This window comes from Spea bombifrons, chromosome 8, assembly GCF_027358695.1.
Source record: "Spea bombifrons isolate aSpeBom1 chromosome 8, aSpeBom1.2.pri, whole genome shotgun sequence".
Taxonomy (NCBI): domain Eukaryota; kingdom Metazoa; phylum Chordata; class Amphibia; order Anura; family Pelobatidae; genus Spea; species Spea bombifrons.
This window is the reverse complement of record NC_071094.1, coordinates 9,446,178-9,456,020: the sequence shown is the minus strand read 5'-3', so window position 1 is coordinate 9,456,020 and position 9,843 is coordinate 9,446,178. Positions and strand designations below refer to the sequence as shown.

The 9,843-nt window shown below is 40.5% G+C and overlaps 1 protein-coding gene across 2 annotated transcripts in view; it reads left to right on the top strand.

The window, feature by feature from the left end:
• Positions 1 to 1,571: 1,571 nt before the first annotated feature.
• SCAI (suppressor of cancer cell invasion) overlaps positions 1,572 to 9,843 on the top strand; it is a 42,656-nt gene continuing 34,384 nt past the window's right edge. Inside the window, exon 1 of one of the 2 annotated variants that reach the window (XM_053473512.1) lies at positions 1,572 to 1,687. The gene's annotated coding sequence lies outside the window, so the exon portion shown is untranslated. Of the gene's footprint in view, positions 1,706 to 9,843 lie in introns of both variants that reach the window. The other variant, XM_053473511.1, reaches the window with a different exon arrangement.

The following is a 9,843-nucleotide window of genomic DNA, read 5'->3' as shown; positions in this document are numbered from 1 at the left end:
TCTAACACGTCCGGATTTAAGGGGCTCCTTAGCACTGTGTGCTGACGATTAATGCCAGATACAATGTCATATCAGCACTGAAACATCAGCGCCCTCCCACCACAGGACTTAAAGAAAAGAACAGGGAGAAAGATAAGAGGTGAGGAGCAATAAAGGGAAATGAGAAAGGAAGGAGATAATGAGAAAGAACTGAGATGGGGCGAAAGGTGAGAAAATGTGAGAGATAAGGATACAAAAAGAGTAGAGATATGAAAAATAAGGGAGATAAAGAAAAAAGAGGTGAGGTAATGAGGAAGAAGAGAATGAGTGTGTGTGTTAGGGCAAGTGTGAATGTGTATGTATGTGTGTATGGGTAGGTGTTTTGTAAAGGAAGTGTATATGTTTGTATTGTGACAGTTTATCCGTTACTCTTTGGGGCCTAAAGGGAATGGAATGATTCACTCTAATTCACTCTAACATACATTTAACCCAGGAGCAGGGTTTAGTAATATTTCTAATAAAACAAGTCCAGCATCTGTAAAAAGGTTCACGATGAACCATGTCTGTGCCTATCCACGGTTAAAATGAGTGTGTGTGTCAGTGTACAGGGTGAGAATAAGTGTGTGTGGGGGTCAGTGTACAGGGTTAGAATAAGTGTGTGTCGGGGTCAGTGTACAGGGTTAGAATAAGTGTGTGTGGGGGCCAGTGTACAGGGTTAGAATAAGTGTGTGTGTGTGTGTGTGTCAGTGTACAGGGTTAGAATAAGTGTGTGTGGGGGTCAGTGTACAGGGTTAGAATAAGTGTGTGTGGGGGTCAGTGTACAGGGTTAGAATAAGTGTGTGTGGGGGTCAGTGTACAGGGTTAGAATAAGTGTGTGTGGGTGACAGTATACAGTTTTAGACATTGTGTGTCAGCAAATAGCGTGTGTGAGAGGAGTGTCAGTGCACGGTCCTACAATAAGTGTCGGTATACAGTTTTCGACTGTTTGTGTTTTTGGGGTGTGTCGATATACAGTGTGTTAATGTAATACTCTAAGTGTCTATGGTAGTATTGGTGGGAATTTGGTGACATAATCTGCACCATAATAACTGGGTGGGGCTAGATTATGCTAATCCTGTGGGTTAGGTTAATTGGGTGGGGATTTGGGAAAACGGGTGTGGTAAATATTCAGGTAAGTAACTGGTAGCTGTGTTGCTATTAGAGCACGAAACCATACCAGACACGCAGTAACAGAGGAGGGCATGCACTAAAGTACATTGTACAGCAGCTGTGATTTAAATTAAAATGTAAAGTACATATATGTTCACTTTTAGGAATTCACATCTCTAAGAACGAGTCCAATGCCAGAAAGCTTTTGTTTTCCCGCCTATATTGACAGTAAAACAGTATTTCTATATGAACCTGACCCTGCGTGCTGTACTCGTCTCTCACCGCGAGAGGGCGCTTAGCATTTTTTATTTTATTAATCCCATGTCAACCGAACCCAGGGGGAGGGTCATTTATGACGACTGGCAGTCAGTTCTTACAATAGCAGCGCTCGGTAACCCTGAGCTGACAAACACCAGCCAATAGCTGGCGACCAAAGGCGGGCTGTCACTTGTGAGGTTTGGTTGCAGAGTGCACCCATAACACCGCTAAACTGCTGGACTGGAGCCGCGATTTGTAGCGGGGCAGGGGAGAGAAGAGGCCGGGAGACGGCTGGCAGCGGGTACGGCTCTGAGCACGGGTACGGTGCATTTCCTGCATGCCTGGCTGTGCTTTAACTGCCTCCCTCTGGTACATTAATGCATGTGTTCAATCATTGCTATATAATATATACATGTATATGTGTGTGTGACTGAATACTGGTTCATCTGCAGGACTGCTAAGGAGTATATATATATATATATATATATATATATACACACGCACACACTGTATACAATCTCTGCAGATGGACCAGAATTCAATGGTTCTCATCTATTGTAATATTGTAATTGTAATTACATGTATACCCGCGTCTGATGTGTATTCTTTACAGTTATATATATATATATATATATATATATATATATAATGTGTGTGTATATATTATGTGTGTGTATATATTAGGATAGCACGTATATTGACACTGTGAATGTATTGATGTGTACCTGTTGTGTGGTGACAGAGGGAAAGCCAAGTACACTGTATGCACTGCATATAATAACACTGGTGTCATGAATGAAAACCCCGCGGGGCTTTGTTGTGTTAAATATCATGGGTAATGTATCATACAATGCAGGGGTCCCCAGACATTTATTGGACATGTGTGTTACATATATAAATGTACACGGGCACGTCACACCGTGGTACACGTTGCTATGCGTGACAGAATATGATTTATGTTTGCTGTATGCACTTGATGATATCTTATTATCAGGGTTGTCTTAATTTATTGTCAAGGGTGCAGTGACTCTCTCAGTGCCGTATAATATTCTTACCATAAACATGGGCATCTCTGTCTGTTTGTCTGTCAATCATCTATCTATCTATCTATCTATCTATCTATCTATCTATCTATCTATCTATCTATCTATCTATCTATCTATCTACCATGTCACCCTCCATGCCAGGCTATAGCGTGTATACCATGTAACTCTCCATGCCAGGCTATAGCGTGTATACCATGTAACCCTCCATGCCAGGCTATAGCGTGTATACCATGTAACCCTCCATGCCAGGCTATAGCGTGTATACCATGTAACTCTCCATGCCAGGCTATCACATGTATACCATGTAACCCTCCATGCCAGACTATAGCGTGTACCACCATGTAGCCGTTCATGCCAGGCTAAAGCGTGTATACCATGTAACCCTCCATGCCAGGCTATACCGTGTATACCATGTAACCCTCCATGCCAGGCTATAGCGTGTATACCATGTAACCCTCCATGCCAGACTATAGTGTGTATACCATGTAACTCTCCATGCCAGGCTATCGCATGTATACCATGTAACCCTCCATGCCAGACTATAGCGTGTACACCATGTAGCCGTTCATGCCAGGCTATAGCGTGTATACCATGTAACCCTCCATGCCAGGCTATAGCGTGTATACCATGTAACCCTCCATTCCAGGGTATCACCTGTATACCACGTAACCCTCCATTCCAGGCTATCATGTGTACACCATGCAATCTTCCATTCCAGGCTATCACGTGTTTACCGTGTAACCCTCCATTCCAGGCTATCACGTGTATGCCATGTAACCCTCCATGCCACGCTATAGCATGTATACCATGTAACCCTCCATTCCAGGCTATCACGTGTATACCATGCAACCCTCCTTTCCAGGCGTGAACACTATCTAGCTCTTCTCTCCCGACTGACACACATTTTTGGAATAATATGCATTGTCATTGGTTTTAAATCGCCAGATGTCTGCATTTACAACATTATCTTTTACACTTAGCATTCATTGCCTACATTTTCTAACAATACTGATGTAGCGTGGTAGATAAGTAGGATAGCATCCCAGCAGAAGTGGTAGATGTTAATGCGGTGAGGAAATGTAAACGTGTGGGATAGGCATGAGCTATCCTAACTACGAAAAAACCAAGGGCCGAATAAGATCAGAAAATGATTCTTATTTGCCATCAAATTCTGTTTCCATCAACTTAACGCCAGTCACGCTATAGTATAACGCCTTAAGATCTGTGACTGCATAGACACCCACAGGATCTTTTTGCTATTGTATATGTTGGTGTAATAATCATTATCGACTCAGTGTCCCAAAAATATTGTAATATTTAAAAATCAACCTGGTTTAAAAGGAAATCCTCCTCCATGATTCGCTTTGCCACAGCTGCTGAAATACTTGCTATAGATATAGAATCTTCGTTCTGGATGCACGTCTGTAACAAGTGGATTCTCAGTGCTATTATATGTGATTTATCCAATTACTGGAGCAGTGCAAGAGTATTGTTTATTAATGTTTTATAGCGCCATGCTATTCCACAGCGCTGTACAAATCTATAGGAACAACACACACTCGGACACACGCACACACAGACTCGGACTCACGGACATACGCACACACGGACTCGGACACACGCACACACAGACTCGGACTCACGGACACACACAGACTCGGACTCAGACACGCACACACACGCACACACAGACTCGGACACGCACACACAGACTCGGACTCACAGACACACGCACACACAGACTCGGACTTACGGACACACGCACACACAGACTCACGGGGACACACACACCTTTCCCCAAGGACGCAATATGTAGAACAGAGAATGTGTGCAAGAATCATACAAAAAATACAATGTAAACTTATAGTTTGGATGTTCTTCCTTACATGGCCTTTCATTATATTGTCATTTTATTATCTTTGCTGGAAAGGACGTATTTATTGTGCTCATGACCAATACAAATAAAATAATAACACAGATAAATATAACCAGGTTTTTTCTTGAAATAACGGAAGGTTCACCGTTTGTTGGATTTTTTGGTGATTCTGCCACTTTACGGATCTCTGGCGAGACGTCGCGTGGAGTATCGTGGTTAGTTCTGGTGTAGAGATTCTGGAGAAGATGCCAGAGAAGAGTCTCTAAAATGAGGAATGGACATGGAGAAATGTCAGGACAAGAGGTCATAATCTAAATCTAGAGGGTTAGAAGACTAGATGTAATGTGGGAAGTTTTACTTCTGCCTATCCATCACCCTACTTGGTGAACAGCCATCCTGCAAGAGTGTTAGCAGTTAATAACCTCTTTGTGACCATATGGATGTACTGGTACGTCCTGAAAAGCTGTGATTAGATACCCATTAGGACGTCCCAGTATGTCCTGACTTTGTGTAGCAGGGACATCTCTATTGTCGTCAGAAGCCTAAAAGTGATCTCCGTTACAATTATACTGATAAAAGTAAAAAAAAACACCTAACGCCATAACAAACGTATAAACCCCTTGAGCCAGACGTTAAAAATTGTACCCTATAGGATATTATGGAAGGGATGCATGTGGCCCTGTAGAACATAAAAACATGTGCATGTCGGATACGTCTGATCAGGGAATGTTGTTGAACATAAATTGAAACATTGTTATGTTTGTAAAGGAAATTGCAAGGAATTTTGTTTATTTATTTTTTTAGTGTAGGTTTATTTATTTATTTATTTTTTTACATACTTAGTTGCATTAAACACAGAAAAGGGTAATCTTGCTTAAACCAACATATGGTAAAAAAACAAAAAAAAACATGGTACGTACAGTACTAAAAACCCCGGTAGTGAAGGGGTTAAACATGACTGTGTTGGCATAAGATTATTCTGGACATAAAACAAGCCAAATGACCAAATTAGATAAATGAATGGTCCTTATTTGCCACTAAATTCGATGTTTCTATGTTTTTCGTAAAGGGAACTGACACCATATGAAGGTATTTCTTACTGGGATGGTGGTGGCCTTGGGTATGTCAGAGGCATATGTTTACTTTTTTTGCCAACCCTTTTTCTTATTGTTTGTCATAGATTTTATGGAGATATATATATACGGTGTGTGTGTATATGTGTGTATATATATATATATATATATATATATATATATATATATATAATTACACACGAGGTAGTGGTGCTTCGCTGTAGTGACAGTAGGTTAGCAGTAGGGTCCTTCTTCTAACGGTTGCTTGTAAGTGAATAGGAGATGGTGCTGCTGATCGCTCGCCTCTGACCACGATCCTCCGACTTTACGCGGGTTTCCTAACAGCAGAGCGGAGACACCACGCGGAACTTCAGGCCCCTTGTTTATGTGTATGTGTATATTATATATATATATATATAATGTGTTTATTTTTGGATTGTTTGTTTGTATGAGTACCCCCAGTGGTTTGCTTTGCAGTAAGCATGACTACAAGACTTGTACAAGACAAATGGCCAAGGGAGGGGGATATTAGGAAAGCGAGGTGCTTTGTTGGCATTTCCCCCACTAGTACGAGGACAGTACGTATAAATGTATGGATTCATTAAAAGGACACATCTGTTCATTTATACAACGGCTGCATGGGGAATAAAATATCACTGCTTTGGGCGCGGATTATTTTAAGTGAGAATATCTAGAAATACTTAGATTAGTTTGCGTGGATTATCGTTCTTCATCGTGTGTGGCTATATGCAAATGAACGGTAATTGGGAATAATTAATTTTTATGTGATGCTGTGTAGTGATGTCATAAACGAGGCACTTTTTTATGATTTTTCTTGCGGTTCCATCATATTTTTTAGCACTGGTTAAAGTGACAGGGTTCAAGTAAATGCATAAATCATCGTGAGACGTATTTTCTTCTAAATTCATGCCAAACACCTCCAAAAGCTGTCAGTATGGTGAGCCATTCCTTCTACCCCCTCTGCTGGATGTCTAAAGCATTCCTTGCGTTATCATTGAGCAAACACTAGATGTGTTACAGTATGTATCATAGGAAAAGTATAGTCTACATCAGGCATGTCCAAAGTCCGGCCGAGGGGCCAATTGCGGCCCGCGTTCCGGACTGATAAGGCCCCCCAGATAAGTTGCCCAAATATAGATCCGTTTTTTTGATATTAAAGGCAGAGTGATTTAACACCTGTTTAGATTTGTCATCCAAATGAAAAGTATGCTGTTTTCAATAAACTTTGCATAAAATAGTTAATTTGCATTTCATTTTATGGTTCAAATAATGTCAGGCAGAACGGTCGGCCCTCGCACATGTTCACTTCATCAAATCTGGCACTCTTCGAAAAAAGTTTGGACGTGCCTGCTCTACATCATTGTATTTATATTTAAATGCACGTTGGAGTCCATTTGGAGAAAACAAATTGCTTGGTGCCTGCACCTAAATGACTCCAATGTGTGCTTAACGTGTGCGCCTTTAAGGGCCACTCCAGCCATTATATGCACTTTAATGTGCGGTCCCTTCCAATTTTGGGGGGGGATTCTGATTAATTTAATGTGCGAAAAGACTGATCTCACTGATTTAACTATACATTATACAGGGCCAGCTAAGCTCTGCCCACAGGTGAAACTTGCTTGGGTTGGATCGTCATGTTGTTATATATATATATATATGTGTGTGTGTATAATATATATATATCTATATAAATCACATTATTATACACTCATCTACGTCCACCATGGAAGCCAGAAGGCTTGCGTTTCCCACAGAAATCTTGTAGTTCTACTGCTGCTGCAGGGAATTCTGGGTAGGCAGATGTAAACAGGGGGTAACAACGATCACCTTTTTTGCCTCTATATCCACTTCATAAATGGACCCCATTAGAGCAGATGTCCGCTGTACTAGACAGTCCTTAATGGGACTCATCAGCATGAGGCTGTGATACCGGCTTTAACGATTGGCGCAGGGCATCGGGGTTCATACAAATTAAATTAGGTATGGCGGGAAAAAACCCATTCACAGAATTAGATAATGGCAGACATTATTAAACATTTATCTTTCTCTCGCTCTCTTTTCTCTTCTCCGTTTTTCCTCTCTTTTTTTCCTCTCTTTTCCACTCTCTCTTTTCTCTCTCTCTCTCTCTCTCTCTCTCTCTCTCTCTCTCTCTCTCTCTCTCTCTCTCTCTCTCTCTCTCTCTCTCTCTCTCTCTCTCTCTCTCTCTCTCTCTCTCGGTCTCTCTCTCTCTCTCTCTCTCTCTCTCTCTCTCTCTCTCTCTCTCTCTCTCTCTCTCTCTCTCTCTCTCTCTCTCTCTCTCTTTTCATAGGTTGTATTTGGTTAAAATTATCGTAAACCTGGTCGTGTTTGTAGTTAGAAAAAGTTCACTTTCTGGTAATATTTTGTCTATTTTGCGTTTCACACTCTTGATTGGTGGCTGGGTGGATTTTTCTATCATTGTATTTTTCCTTTTGAAACCCAAAAAGAAATTCACATGATAACGGTGCCTCTATCTTATCTCTGTAAGAAACTTCCCTTTGAAGCATCCACTTATTGGAAATCTACATATGAATGCCAACGTTAAATGTACAGCTAAACGCACCCAGAAATCTCGGGTACAGGCGGAAAGCCTATCTACGATCTCTACTCTATAGTAGAGGAGGTGGGGGAGGGGGAGGTCAGAGCTGCTTTGTAACCTTCCTATATACATCTAACGCCAATATTTATCCATATACAGGCCTTCGCTAGTTAAGCGGGAAAGGTATATATTTGTGTATTTGTTTCGTTATTTTGAATCCTCGTTTGAAACAATTCTGGCTTATTTGTTTTGCAATCATATGAAAGCGGAGCACAATAAACCTTATTTAATGTATTTTCTGAATGTTTATTTAATTGATGAGATACTGTGCGTGTTAATGAGATATTATATATAACATATAATCATGAATTAGAATTTCCCCTCAATTTGCTCTCCAGTGTCTGTTATTTTAAAGCTCTAACTCCCAGAAGTTACATGTTATCCTATACGTGTAATATTACACACAGATATGGCGTATGTGGGGTATGTATTGGTGAAAATCATAAAAAATAATCATATATACAAAGGAGTTACTTAAGAGGTAGTGTTGAGTCGTGATGAGATGTAACAGGTCATCACTCCTCATTTATTTTGTATTATGTATACATTTATATATTTCCCCTGCAAGAAGAGTTTGCTGTGCCTTTTTATAACACAGAGTTAATAACATGAGCCAACGTTTTCACTTTAATCAACTCCCTGTTTAGTAAATAACTCCCCAAATGTTAAGTATCTCTGGTTTAACCACAAGCAGTCCCCACATTTGTTTTGTACCGGGCCGCTCGGGCCAGTTGGTGTGACAAAAAGCAAGATTTTTAGGAAAACTAGCTTTATGATGTCACTTCCTGCAGGTGTCACACTGACTTGCTCTCCGTTGTCAGATGTGGTCATTGCTGCGTCGTGCAGAGCAGCGGCGGACCACCGGAGACGTTCTCACAAACCTCCAAAACAAAGGTAATCGTTGACACGCAGTCTTTGTATAATCGCGTAGATTTTGTTTCTATTGTGTATGATTTTATTATCATTTCAGTCCTTTCTCTACTATCGCATTATTAATATTGAATATTAATATAAATTGAATGTTTTAATTACCTATCGCCGTGGAATTTGCTAGCAGCATTTGGCGGTATATAAAATATATAATTGTGACAAATTCAAAAAGTACATACAGAATTCTACTCTGACGTAAAGAGAGAATAATAGTAAAAGGGAGGATGTGTCTGGAACTGGAGGGCCCTTTAAAGTTTAAACCTTAACCACTGATCCTTAATGCTGTTATTTGGTAATTAATAAAATGTTTGCACAATTACGATAGTTTAAAGGGTGCCAGCAAAAGTTTATGTCCGTATACCATATAAATAATCATACATTGTGTTTATACTGCATTCCATCAAAGTTTAGTTACCTATGATAAGGACATCTTGTGTGTCAGAGCTTTGACCTGACCTCCCGTGGGTTTCTGCTTTTGTGCCGCCGTATCATTTGTGCAGTTTTGCTATAGAATATTTGATGGTTTATCCCCGAGCGCGGCGTTACCACACTACTATTATATCTTACACATGTTACAGCCTGGCACAAATCACCTTTGCTCGGTTACATTTCAGGTTGCCTGCATGGGCGTGTAATGTGTAATATGTCCCCGTCTCCCCCGGTAGCTCTTCAACGTGTATAATTTTAGGCTCATTATTTTATTTTCATCAGAGATATTTAGATGATGCAATATTCTATTATAGGTTGTTTGCTCCTTTTATGCTCAGCTGGCGGGTGTAACGGGAGTTGACGGCCAGATCTTCTTTTTCTTTACTAAATTGGGTCTATTCACTAAAAGGGACTTCACTATACATTATGATTCACTAAAAGGGACTTCACTATACATTATGAGGG